General features: G+C 39.6%; 1 pseudogene; it reads right to left on the reverse strand.

Moving 5' to 3' along the window:
- Window positions 1-10,715: 10,715 nt before the first annotated feature.
- LOC127098999 (uncharacterized) lies at window positions 10,716-10,815 on the reverse strand (annotated as a pseudogene).
- Window positions 10,816-12,102: the final 1,287 nt, after the last annotated feature.

The following is a 12,102-nucleotide window of genomic DNA, read 5'->3' on the forward strand; positions in this document are numbered from 1 at the left end:
CAAATATTGGGAAGAGAGGTGTCGTGGGACATAAGCTTCAATGGCTCAAAGGGATGAGATCATCCAAAACCTTTATAATCAATTGAGAGACAAGTATGCAATCATGGTTGTCCTGACTAATTATGCCCTCCAAGACTTTCCCTACAAGTTGAAAGAGGTTTATTTGATCATGTGTCCTGAGAACACCCCTGAAGAAGTCTTCCATTTCGTCAAATTCTGCAAGAACATAATGGCGGAACATATCACCGACATCGAGGTTCCCTGCAAGTCTCAAGGGGTTACCTTTATGGTACACATTTAGTTTGCATGTTTTGCTCAACAAATTGTATTTTGCAATTTCCAATGTACTTGTACTTGTATTATTCCCTTCAAAGGATGACTAAAGCTTTGTTGATCTCACTATGTGTATTTCCTTTATTCTCGATTGCAATGTTTAAATCGTAAGTATTACTTGCAATAAACCACATGAATAACTAAGAGCTTAAATAAACAATAAAACAAAAAAAACATTCATGCATCATTCGCATTTTCAAAACCAAAAACAAAAACTCATCGTTCGTATTTCTTGACCAGATACCAACAAGCTGACTTCCAGACACCACTACAACATGCGTCGTAATCAGCAAGCTATCATGGACCAGTTAGAATATAACCAATATGCCCTCCACGAGGAAGTGTCCTAGGTACGAGCACAAATGGGACAATTGATGGAGATAATACAAGTCGTTGCTCGATGTCAAAAGATAATGGCAAAGATGCAAGAATAAATTAATCGAAGGGCCAACATTGCCACACCTATTATTGATGCCAACCCTCCTATTGTGGAAAACCCTCCGCCTCCCCATGGTAACATTCCAGTTCAGATTAATGTGGGACCATCTGGAAGTGTCCCTCCACCAGTTCTTAATCCTCCCGTCATAGAAATTGATGATCAGCATGACGCCTTCTTTATTCCACGAGCGGGCTCTATTTATGATGTTTTTGGTCCTCCCGTCAATGAAGTGGAAAAGAAGGTCAAAGCCATTGAGGAGAAGTTAAAAGCAATGGAAGGTTTCGATGCTCTAGGCTTAAACGCAACTGAAATGTGCCTCGTCCCCGGTATGGTCATCCTTGCCAAGTTCAAAGTCCCAGACTTTGAAAATTATAAAGGGGCCAACGACCCAAGGACACATATCCGCGCATATTCCAGAAAAATGGCAGCTTATTCCAATGATGACAAACTTCTGATGCACTTCTTTCAAGATTCCTTAAGTGGAGCTTCCCTAAAATGGTACATGCAACTTGAGGGGACTCATATATAGACATGGAGGGAAATGGCTAAGGCCTTCCTTAAACACTACCAATACAATACTGACATGGCGCCTAATTGCACGCAGTTGCAAAATTTGACTCAAAAGTCTGAAGAGACTTTTAAGGAGTACGCACAACGGTGGAGAGAACTCGCCTAGAGGGTACAACCTCTATTATTGGAGCATGAATTGGTAGACATGTTTATGGGAAATCTTCAAGGCCCTTATATAGATCTAATGGTTGGAAGCACATCATTTGGTTTCTCGGGTCTAGTCCTAGCCAGAGAAAGGATCGAGAATATGATAAAAATTGGGAAGATCCAAAACACTGCAAGCACCTCCAGTATTGTGAAAAAACCCTTTGTAGCATATGGAAATAAAAAATAAGGTGAAGCAAATGAAACTGTAGTGTTTAAAGCAAGAGCCCCAATATGCCTTGCCCCTTATCAACAAATTGCCACAATGGTGCTAGTTCAAAATCAACAACCGCTTTCTATCTCGGTTCAACAATATCAACAATAATCACGTCAACCATATAAAGTTCAACAACCAAATCAACAACATTATCAACAACAACAATAACAACAACGACAATGACGTCCCGAGAGAAGGTTTGATCCAATACCCATGCCGTATAGTTGTATTTTTCCCTACTTGTTATGAGGATCATCGGTACAATTAAAGGAGTTAAGACCACCCCCAACGGTCCTTCCTCCCGATTATGATGTCAATGCCCGATGCGAGTTCCATTCAGGAACTCCCGATCATTCCATCGAAAACTGTAAAACCTTGAAATATAAAATGCAAGATCTGATAGATTCTAAGGCAATTACGTTTGCGCCTAACAGCCCAAATGTAAACAACAACCCGATGCCACCTCACAGCAAGTCAACTGTGAATATGGTAGAATTTAACAATGGAAGAATATTAATGTCCCGCGTGGATTAGTTAAAAACACCCCTCATTGACATCAAAAATGTTTTGATAAAGAATAGTGCATTTCCCGTTTGTGGTGCTAATTGTGAGCATTGTCTGATCAACCCGCAACAATGTAAAGTGATCGCTCGACTGTGTGAGTCGAGAATGGGATACAAACTGCAAGTGCACAGTTCTATCGCGTAGTTTTAAAAGATATCGATCCCACAGGGACTTATGAATCGATGTACCGTTATCTAAGGTTACTACGTAAATCTAAGGTGAAAATGTTTGATTGTTTGGGGAAGGGAGCTAAGAGCTAAACTAATATCTAGATTAAATATCAATAAAACGGATATCGGTATGTAGTTCGTCAAAACTAGGGAATCAATTCCTTGTCGGTCTCTCGGTTTTAAAATAAATCGTTTCGACTAACTTTATTGGTTAAAGGTTTTATCTCAAACTCTCGCTCTGTTGAAGAAACCATGATCTTATGTTAATGTTGCTGTCACTTATAATTAAGTCAAAAATCATATTTTGAAAACAATAAAGTTGCAGAAACTCTTTTTAAGAAAATACTGACCGTTTTAAACACCCTTATCTCAAACTTTCGCTCTGTTGACTTAGGTTATACAATTAAATCTAAATGCTTAACTCTCGTCCTCACATTCAATCTTTAAAAATACTTTTTGGAAAAAGGTCAGAATTTAATTAATTCTAAAACTTGCTCTCGCCCTGAGATAGATTTAATGACTAACTTACACTGTCCAGTTAAAACCTCAAACTCTCGCTCTGTTGGTTTCAACTTCTTTATGTCTTTTACTTTTGTAAAAAATCTTGTTATTAAACCTGTAAGTTAAGACCATAAAAAGATTGATTCTAATTTTAAGTTTGAATAGACCGACTTAGTTTTGATCCCTCTTTCTGCTTACTTTACATACCGATACCTAGGCAAATTAGCCAGACATGCTAAATAAATAAGAATCTATATCATGCATAAACAGACTCATTCCAGGCATGCAATGTAAATAAACAGTAGAATAAAGCATAAAAATTAAATAACAATTTAAAGAACCTGAATGCGTAATACAATGGTCTTGAACACTCCACCACAAGCCGGTAGGATTTGTTCTTCGATTCTTCAATTAAACAGTAAATTAAATCAAGGAAATAAAAAAACTCGAAAATAACGTAAGGTTAAATCCGGTATAAAGTTGCCCAGTAGTTTCCGGTGTAGAAACTACTACGCGAAAAATATCTAAAAGCTAAGAACGGGGAAAATAAATTGCAAGGGAAAAAAAAAACAAAGCTTGCAAAATAAAATAAATAAAGTGAACGATGCTGGAAAGGAAGAAAAATAGGCAAAGGCGTGAAAAAATAAATTTGGCAGAGCTTCCGCAAGACTGAGCGTGCAAAAACTGTGTGTCTGGAAGTTCCCAATTTGCTGCTATTTATAAGCTGCTGGTGTAACCACTTTTCAAGGGTTTCCGCGTGCATGGTAGTAGGCTTCCGAGGGTTAAGCATGAGTGGAAGTGGGCTTCAACGTGGTCAGTTGAGTTCCTTGCGCCAAAAATATAGAGGACTGGTGTGACGTTCGTCACACCATGTGTGACGTCCGTCACAAGGCTGCTTCGCGTGACGCTCGTCACGCGTCCTGTGACGTCCGTCACAGGCACAGCATTGGTGACTTGTGCGCTTTGGGCTGGGCTTTGGCCTTTGGTTCCTTTTCTCTCCTTTTTGTTGCTTTTTACCCCTCCTTTTCTTCCCTTTTTCACTTTTGCTTCAAAATGGGTACCTGATATAAACAGAAGAGAAATACTGCATAATATCTGATAAAATGGGATAAATTAGCGTAAATGATAAAATAATTTAATTGAATTAAGTCTTAAAAAGCGATATAATTTCGTGTTATCAAACTCCCCCATACTTAAATCTTTGCTTGTCCTCAAGCAAAATTCAGTATAGAACTTGTTAAAAGTTTTAGCCGGATGAAATTTTAAAGCACACATCAATTCGTACTAGGTTGCCAATGGATTTTTGTTTAGGAGGACTTGAGTTTAATCTTGACATCAACAACTACCGTTACAACTTAGATAACCCTACCTTATGCCGATCGGTTCAAGTACCCTATGATAGCTATCCCGGTTCCTTTAGTCTTATTTTGCCCGTTTTCATTCTAGCGAAATCACATTAAGCCCTTTATCCTTTCGCGCACATAGTGGAGTAACCGGTTAGTGACTATGATCCGCTTTTAGCTAGAAGTTCTGGTACATAAGTCGGATAACTTCATTATTCAGTCCATTGCAAATTGCGGGGGATCGAACCGTAGTCCGCCCTACCAAGTTCAGTACCAGATTCCTACTGAACCAATTCATAATGGATCTTTCGTATTGTGCTTTTGCATGATCTGCAACCTTTCGGTTAAATGATCTGGTAAGGATCACCTAGTTTAATTTTCTTAGGTTACTTTGGGGATCATTCACTTATATTCATCGGTTCTCCACGTAGTTTGCTATTAAGATGGTGCTGACTTCTGTATAAACTACTTGGGGTTGCCATGGAACTAAAAGTTCAAGGAATCGGTATAATAGGTACTTATCCTGATCTAACATATTGAGGTTCTCAGAGCGTTGTTATGGTAATGATTTTGTTTTGATTTCACTCAAATTTTATAAAGTAGGCGACCTTTATACTTATTGGGTGTGTTAAAATTTTTGTTATGGCTCAAGAAAGTTGAGGGAAATAGATAATAGAAACTTTTTCACATTCAGGACTTAACTTAAAAAATATTTTGTTTTTATAAGGAAATAACAATGAAAAGGGAGAGTACAAACTTGAAACAAAGATGGGAATGGAAAGAATAATTTCCCCCCCATACTTGAACTAAACATTGTCCTCGATGTTTGAAGGGAAAGTAATACAAAATGGAAAGGAAAAAGAAAAATACAACTAAGGCTGCCTTCCACCTCTGGTTCTTGGTCCTGGTGATCTTTGACGTATGTCTAAGCTGTCGAATCTGCTAAACAACTCAGTAAACCGCTGGTCGGTTATGGCATTCCGAGCATCCTGTTGCTGTTGCATTTGACGCATCATCTGCATCATCTCTGTATTCTGTGCCTGCATTCCATCGATAGCATCCATAATGTCATCGTTGGTCGCAGGCCTTCGTCGTCGACGACGTTGGGAGGATGGGCCGGCTGCATTACTGGAAGGGTTGAGCGGGACTGACGGTTGTGTTGGCGGATGATCACCTTGTTCCATTTCTTCAAACTCGTCTGTTTGCTGGTTTGTTTGTGAAGGGTCGGTGGTTTCAGGAGCGCTAAGATCGTAGAGGTGGCGGTTCGGGTTTGTGACATCGGTTAGGGTGGTATTGGGTAGCACAACACTTGGGACAGCTTGGTTGTTCACCATCAGATAATAGCCTCCGCCTACTCTGTTTTTAATCAGGCGGCTGGAGCGACAATAGCTGATATCCATAGACAGGGGTGGTAAGGATTCTAAAGTTTGGAGTTTATCCCCTAGGTTCAGGCCAAGTGCTATGGAGGTTATTAATCCACCAATTATGAATGGTTGCCGGCCTCTAGCACATAAGGTGCGGATATGATGAAGGAGAAAAGAGGCGGCGTTTACCGTAGTATCCGATTCGAAAACGCACTGGAGGAAAAAGAGTTCTTTTGAGTTGACCTTACTGTTGTTTGGTCTTCCAAAGAGTGTGTTTTGCAGGATACGGAGAAAATAGCGGATGGTGGGGTTATGGATGTGGGAGAGAAGGAGTTCTTCCCAGTTGTAGGTATTGATACCGGAAATTTTCTTAAATAGGTCGAAAACTAAAACTGTGTTCCAGTTTGAGGTTGGGGGAATTCTGGCATGGAGCAGACCTTCTGTGGGAAATTGCAGCATGGCACTCAATTGGCGTTGGGTTAGAGAGTACTCGGTGTTAAACATACGGAAGGTTGCTGTACCGGTTAGAAATTCGCCTTCACCGGCGGGAGTGGTGTAGTCGTAAGAACTTAGGAATTCTAAGGTTAGGGAAGGATAGGTGGGTTGGTTATGGGTGCAAAGGAAGGTTAAATCGGCTCTACGGAGCATCCACTCGATACCTTGGAGTAAGCCCAATTGTTGTAAACAAGTTAAATCGGGGTACCTGGTGGGAGCGACGCCTCGCTGTTGGAAGCGCTCGAATTGCTCTTGCTGATAGTTGTCATCTCCGGATCGGAAGATGATATTTCCGAAGTTTTGATTTCCCGCCATTGTGATGAATTTTTGAATGAGTGATTTGGAAGAGAAAAGAATTGTATATTTGATATGAGAGAGTTGTTTGTGGTGAAAGAAGGAAGTTTGGAGGGTATTTATAGGTAAAATGTGGGAGGTGAAAAGAAAGAGTGGTTGAAAAGTAATTAATTGTGGTAAATGAAAAATGAATGGGGAATGTAAAAAGGTGAGGGGTGTAACGTTCGTCTCCAACGGCTCCCTAACGTTCACATATCTGAGAGGCGTTACGCTCGTCACAAAGCTGTGACGCTCGTAACAGGCACTAAGTGTGCCGCCCGTCATGGGTGGTGTGACGCTCGTCACACTTCCTTTTTAGAAAGGCTTAGTAGCGCTTCACAGAATCACTTGGTAGCGTAATTTAATATTTTATTCTGCTTATGAACGTTTTAGTCTGTAGCTTAATTTAGTATGCATGCTTAATTGCTTTGTATAATAATAATAATAAGTAATAACAGTAGAGCATAATAGGCATTGCAAAATAAATTAACTAAACAGATTCAAATAAAAATTGATCATAATGTATTACAGGAAGGGCAAATAATAAAATGAAATAGAAATAAACATGAATTCAAATAACATTAATGAAAAAAATCTAGCCTAAAACTAAATAACTTAGAAAGAAAAATAACTAAATTCCATCTATCTTCGGATCTCTGGCCGGAGGATCAAAAGAGTTAACATGATGCCGTAACATACGTAACTGACTTGCCGTGCTGCTCATGTGTTCTAGGACTGCAAGTCTCAAGCTGTGGAAATCTTCCCTGAGGGCGTTTTGTTCTGACATCAAGGCTTCAATGACGGTTTTAATATCTGTTCCTGGCATATGATGTCGGAGATCAGGCATGGCTGATTCTTCGGTCAGGACAGGCTGAGGAGGAGGATCAATATCATGGTAGCCGGATGGAGTCTGAGGGTCAGATTCAGCAAGAGAGATATGGTCAACATAATGCTCATAGTCATCACAAATCTCATAATCCTGAATGGATTCAGTGGATCCAGCAGGAGTTGGGGTTTCATTCAGGTTATAGAGCCAGTTCCTTTGGTTATGAACACTAGTCCTAGGATCGGGCAGGGTGAATAGGCAAAGAACCTGGTTATCAATAACGAGCTCAAACTCATCAGACCCTATGTTTGCTATAAACATAGTGTTGAAGAGGAAAGGTATACTCATAGTGGTAATGCCACAAAAAGGGTTCAGGTCAAGCATAGGCTGACGTAGTCCAATAGCATTACCTATCATAGTTATCAGGCCGCCTATTCTAATGGGTGCTCTCTCATCCTGGATAAGGTGGTCCAAATTAGCTAACATAAAAGTAGCACCGTTTACTGGACGGTTCTGGGAAGCACAAAATATGATGAAGAGTTCATCACGTGAAACTGAAGTACTATTTGGCTTCTTCCCAAATAAAGTGTGGGTCAGGATCTTATGGAAATAGCGAAAAGCCGGGTTATGTATGTTTCCAGAGAGAAACTCATGTTCTTCGGGCTCATCATTTCCAGTCAGCTTACCCCAAAAGTGTTCAAGCTCTCTATATTCAAGAAGTTCTTCCTGGCTTATAGTGAATGTATCAAAGGAGGTAGGAAAACCCAAAAGGTTGGTGAAGTCTCTAGTATTAAATTGGTACTCCATATTGAACATTCTGAACTGGATAAAACCTCTGGTAATTCCTTTTCCATGGCTAGGTAGATAGATTAATGAACTAAGGAATTCTGATGTGTGCTTTAAAATTTCATCCGGCTAAAACTTTTAACAAGTTCTATACTGAATTTTGCTTGAGGACAAGCAAAGATTTAAGTATGGGGGAGTTTGATAACACGAAATTATATCGCTTTTTAAGACTTAATTCAATTAAATTATTTTATCATTTACGCTAATTTATCCCATTTTATCAGATATTATGCAGTATTTCTTTTCTATTTATATCAGGTACCCATTTTGAAGCAAAAGTGAAAAAGGGAAGAAAAGGAGGGGTAAAAAGCAACAAAAAGGAGAGAAAAGGAACCAAAGGCCAAAGCCCAGCCCAAAGCGCACAAGTCACCAATGCTGTGCCTGTGACGGACGTCACAGGACGCGTGACGAGCGTCACGCGAAGCAGCCTTGTGACGGACGTCACACATGGTGTGACGAACGTCACACCAGTCCTCTATATTTTTGGCGCAAGGAACTCAACTGACCACGTTGAAGCCCACTTCCACTCACGCTTAACCCTCGGAAGCCTACTACCATGCACGCGGAAACCCTTGAAAAGTGGTTACACCAGCAGCTTATAAATAGCAGCAAATTGGGAACTTCCAGACACACAGTTTTTGCACGCTCAGTCTTGCGGAAGCTCTGCCAAATTTATTTTTTCACGCCTTTGCCTATTTTTCTTCCTTTCCAGCATCGTTCACTTTATTTATTTTATTTTGCAAGCTTTGTTTTTTTTTTCCCTTGCAATTTATTTTCCCCGTTCTTAGCTTTTAGATATTTTTCGCGTAGTAGTTTCTACACCGGAAACTACTGGGCAACTTTATACCGGATTTAACCTTACGTTATTTTCGAGTTTTTTTATTTCCTTGATTTAATTTACTGTTTAATTGAAGAATCGAAGAACAAATCCTACCGGCTTGTGGTGGAGTGTTCAAGACCATTGTATTACGCATTCAGGTTCTTTAAATTGTTATTTAATTTTTATGCTTTATTCTACTGTTTATTTACATTGCATGCCTGGAATGAGTCTGTTTATGCATGATATAGATTCTTATTTATTTAGCATGTCTGGCTAATTTGCCTAGGTATCGGTATGTAAAGTAAGCAGAAAGAGGGATCAAAACTAAGTCGGTCTATTCAAACTTAAAATTAGAATCAATCTTTTTATGGTCTTAACTTACAGGTTTAATAACAAGATTTTTTACAAAAGTAAAAGACATAAAGAAGTTGAAACCAACAGAGCGAGAGTTTGAGGTTTTAACTGGACAGTGTAAGTTAGTCATTAAATCTATCTCAGGGCGAGAGCAAGTTTTAGAATTAATTAAATTCTGACCTTTTTCCAAAAAGTATTTTTAAAGATTGAATGTGAGGACGAGAGTTAAGCATTTAGATTTAATTGTATAACCTAAGTCAACAGAGCGAAAGTTTGAGATAAGGGTGTTTAAAACGGTCAGTATTTTCTTAAAAAGAGTTTCTGCAACTTTATTGTTTTCAAAATATGATTTTTGACTTAATTATAAGTGACAGCAACATTAACATAAGATCATGGTTTCTTCAACAGAGCGAGAGTTTGAGATAAAACCTTTAACCAATAAAGTTAGTCGAAACGATTTATTTTAAAACCGAGAGACCGACAAGGAATTGATTCCCTAGTTTTGACGAACTACATACCGATATCCGTTTTATTGATATTTAATCTAGATATTAGTTTAGCTCTTAGCTCCCTTCCCCAAACAATCAAACATTTTCACCTTAGATTTACGTAGTAACCTTAGATAACGGTACATCGATTCATAAGTCCCTGTGGGATCGATATCTTTTAAAACTACGCGATAGAACTGTGCACTTGCAGTTTGTATCCCATTCTCGACTCACACAGTCGAGCGATCAAGTTTTTGGCGCCGTTGCCGGGGACTTTTATTCAATCGATATCGTAACTCTTCCGTTACGCTGTAGAGACTAAGGTTTCTTTTTCCTTCTATTCTTTCTTTCGTTGATTTGTATGCCACGCACTCGCTCTCAAGGCGAACCGCTCTATTTACGAATCAACGATATCGAACTATATCTCCGAGTCTTACGACGAATTCGGGAATATCGTGCTGAAAACAATCTCCCTCCTATAAACCCTCCTGATATCAAAAACATTTTTCCTTCTTTAACCGAGATGGCAGAACCAGCTCGTGCTCTTAGAGATTACGCCGCTCCATCGCAAGATGAACCGCATTCAAGTATTGCTCCGCCCGCAATCGAAGCAAACAACTTTGAACTTAAACCTTCACTGTTGCAGGCTGTGCAACAGAACCAATTCTCTGGAAATCTTACCGAAGATCCAAACCTTCATTTATCCGTATTTGTTCAATATGCTGATACTGTTAAAGCTAATGGTGTCACTTCAGAGGCAATTCGACTTCGTCTTTTTCCTTTCTCATTAAGAGATAGCGCTAGAAGATGGCTTCAATCTCTTCCTTCCAACTCAGTCACCACATGGAACGAGCTGAAGAAAGTTTTTCTTGCCCGATATTTTCCGCCAAGCAAAACAGCTATGTTAAGAGCCCAGATAAACGGATTTAAACAGAAAGACAACGAGTCTCTTTTCGAAGCATGGGAAAGATACAAAGACATGATGAGACTTTGCCCACACCATGGTTTGAAAGACTGGTTAGTAATTCACACATTTTATAATGGTCTCTTATACAATACAAGGTTGACAATAGACGCCGCTGCAGGTGGTGCACTAATGAACAAACCTTATGCTGATGCTCACCAGCTTATCGAGAGCATGGCCCAAAACCACTATCAGTGGGGAACCGAACGAACAACAGTGGAAAAACCTCAACCGAAAACTGGCATGTACGAGATAAGTAACCTTGATCACGTCAATGCAAAAGTGGATGCTTTGGTCCAGAAAATTGAAAGTTTAAACGTATCACCACCAACCGCCGTGGTTGCTATAACTCAGAATTGCGAGGTCTGTGGAATCCAAGGCCACACTCCTGCGGAATGTCAACTCTTGACTGGAATCCAAACAGAGCAAGTAAACTATGCTCAAGGAAGCCCCTATTCGAATACCTATAACCCAAATTGGAAGAATCATCCAAACTTTTCATATAAGAGTAATAATGCTTTATACGCATCTGGACAGTCTCCGAATCAAACCCCATCTATACCTCCGGGATATCAGAAACCAAATCCTAACAATAATACCCCTAGAAAATCCAACTTGGAAATCATGATGGAAAACTTTATAGCTTCCCAACAACAAACCAATAAAGATTTCTTAAACCAGAACATACACACTGGCGAACAACTTAAACAACTAGCAAGCAAAGTAGATGCCTTGGCTACCCATAACAAAATGTTAGAAACCCAAATATCTCAAGTAGCTCAACAACAAGCACCTACTGCTGCACCAACTGGTACATTCCCTGGACAGCCCCAACCTAATCCGAGAAGCCAAGCTCATGCAATTATATTAAGAAGTGGAACGGAAGTGGAAGGACCGTCTGATCCAAGGATAGAAAACCAAAACCCTAAGAAATCTACTGAGGAAAGTGAACCTAAGGAAAAGGAAGAGAGTAATAAGGAAACCCTAGAAAAGAAGGAACCTTATGTACCTCCACCACCTTACAAACCACCTATACCTTACCCTCAAAGGCTTGTTAAAACCAAAGATGTAGGCCAATTCAGAAAATTTGTTGATCTCCTTAAGCAATTAAACGTTACAATTCCATTTACCGAAGCTATTACGCAGATGCCCTCATATGCTAAATTCTTAAAAGAAATTCTTTCTAATAAAAGGAAACTTGAGGATAGTGAAACCGTTACACTCCCTGCCGAATGTAGCGCTATAATCCAAAACATGCCCCCTAAACTCAAGGATCCAGGTAGCTTCTCTATACCCTGTCACATAGGAAAATTTGTCATCGACAAAGCCTT

Source organism: Lathyrus oleraceus, chromosome 6, assembly GCF_024323335.1.
Source record: "Lathyrus oleraceus cultivar Zhongwan6 chromosome 6, CAAS_Psat_ZW6_1.0, whole genome shotgun sequence".
Lineage (NCBI taxonomy): Eukaryota > Viridiplantae > Streptophyta > Magnoliopsida > Fabales > Fabaceae > Lathyrus > Lathyrus oleraceus.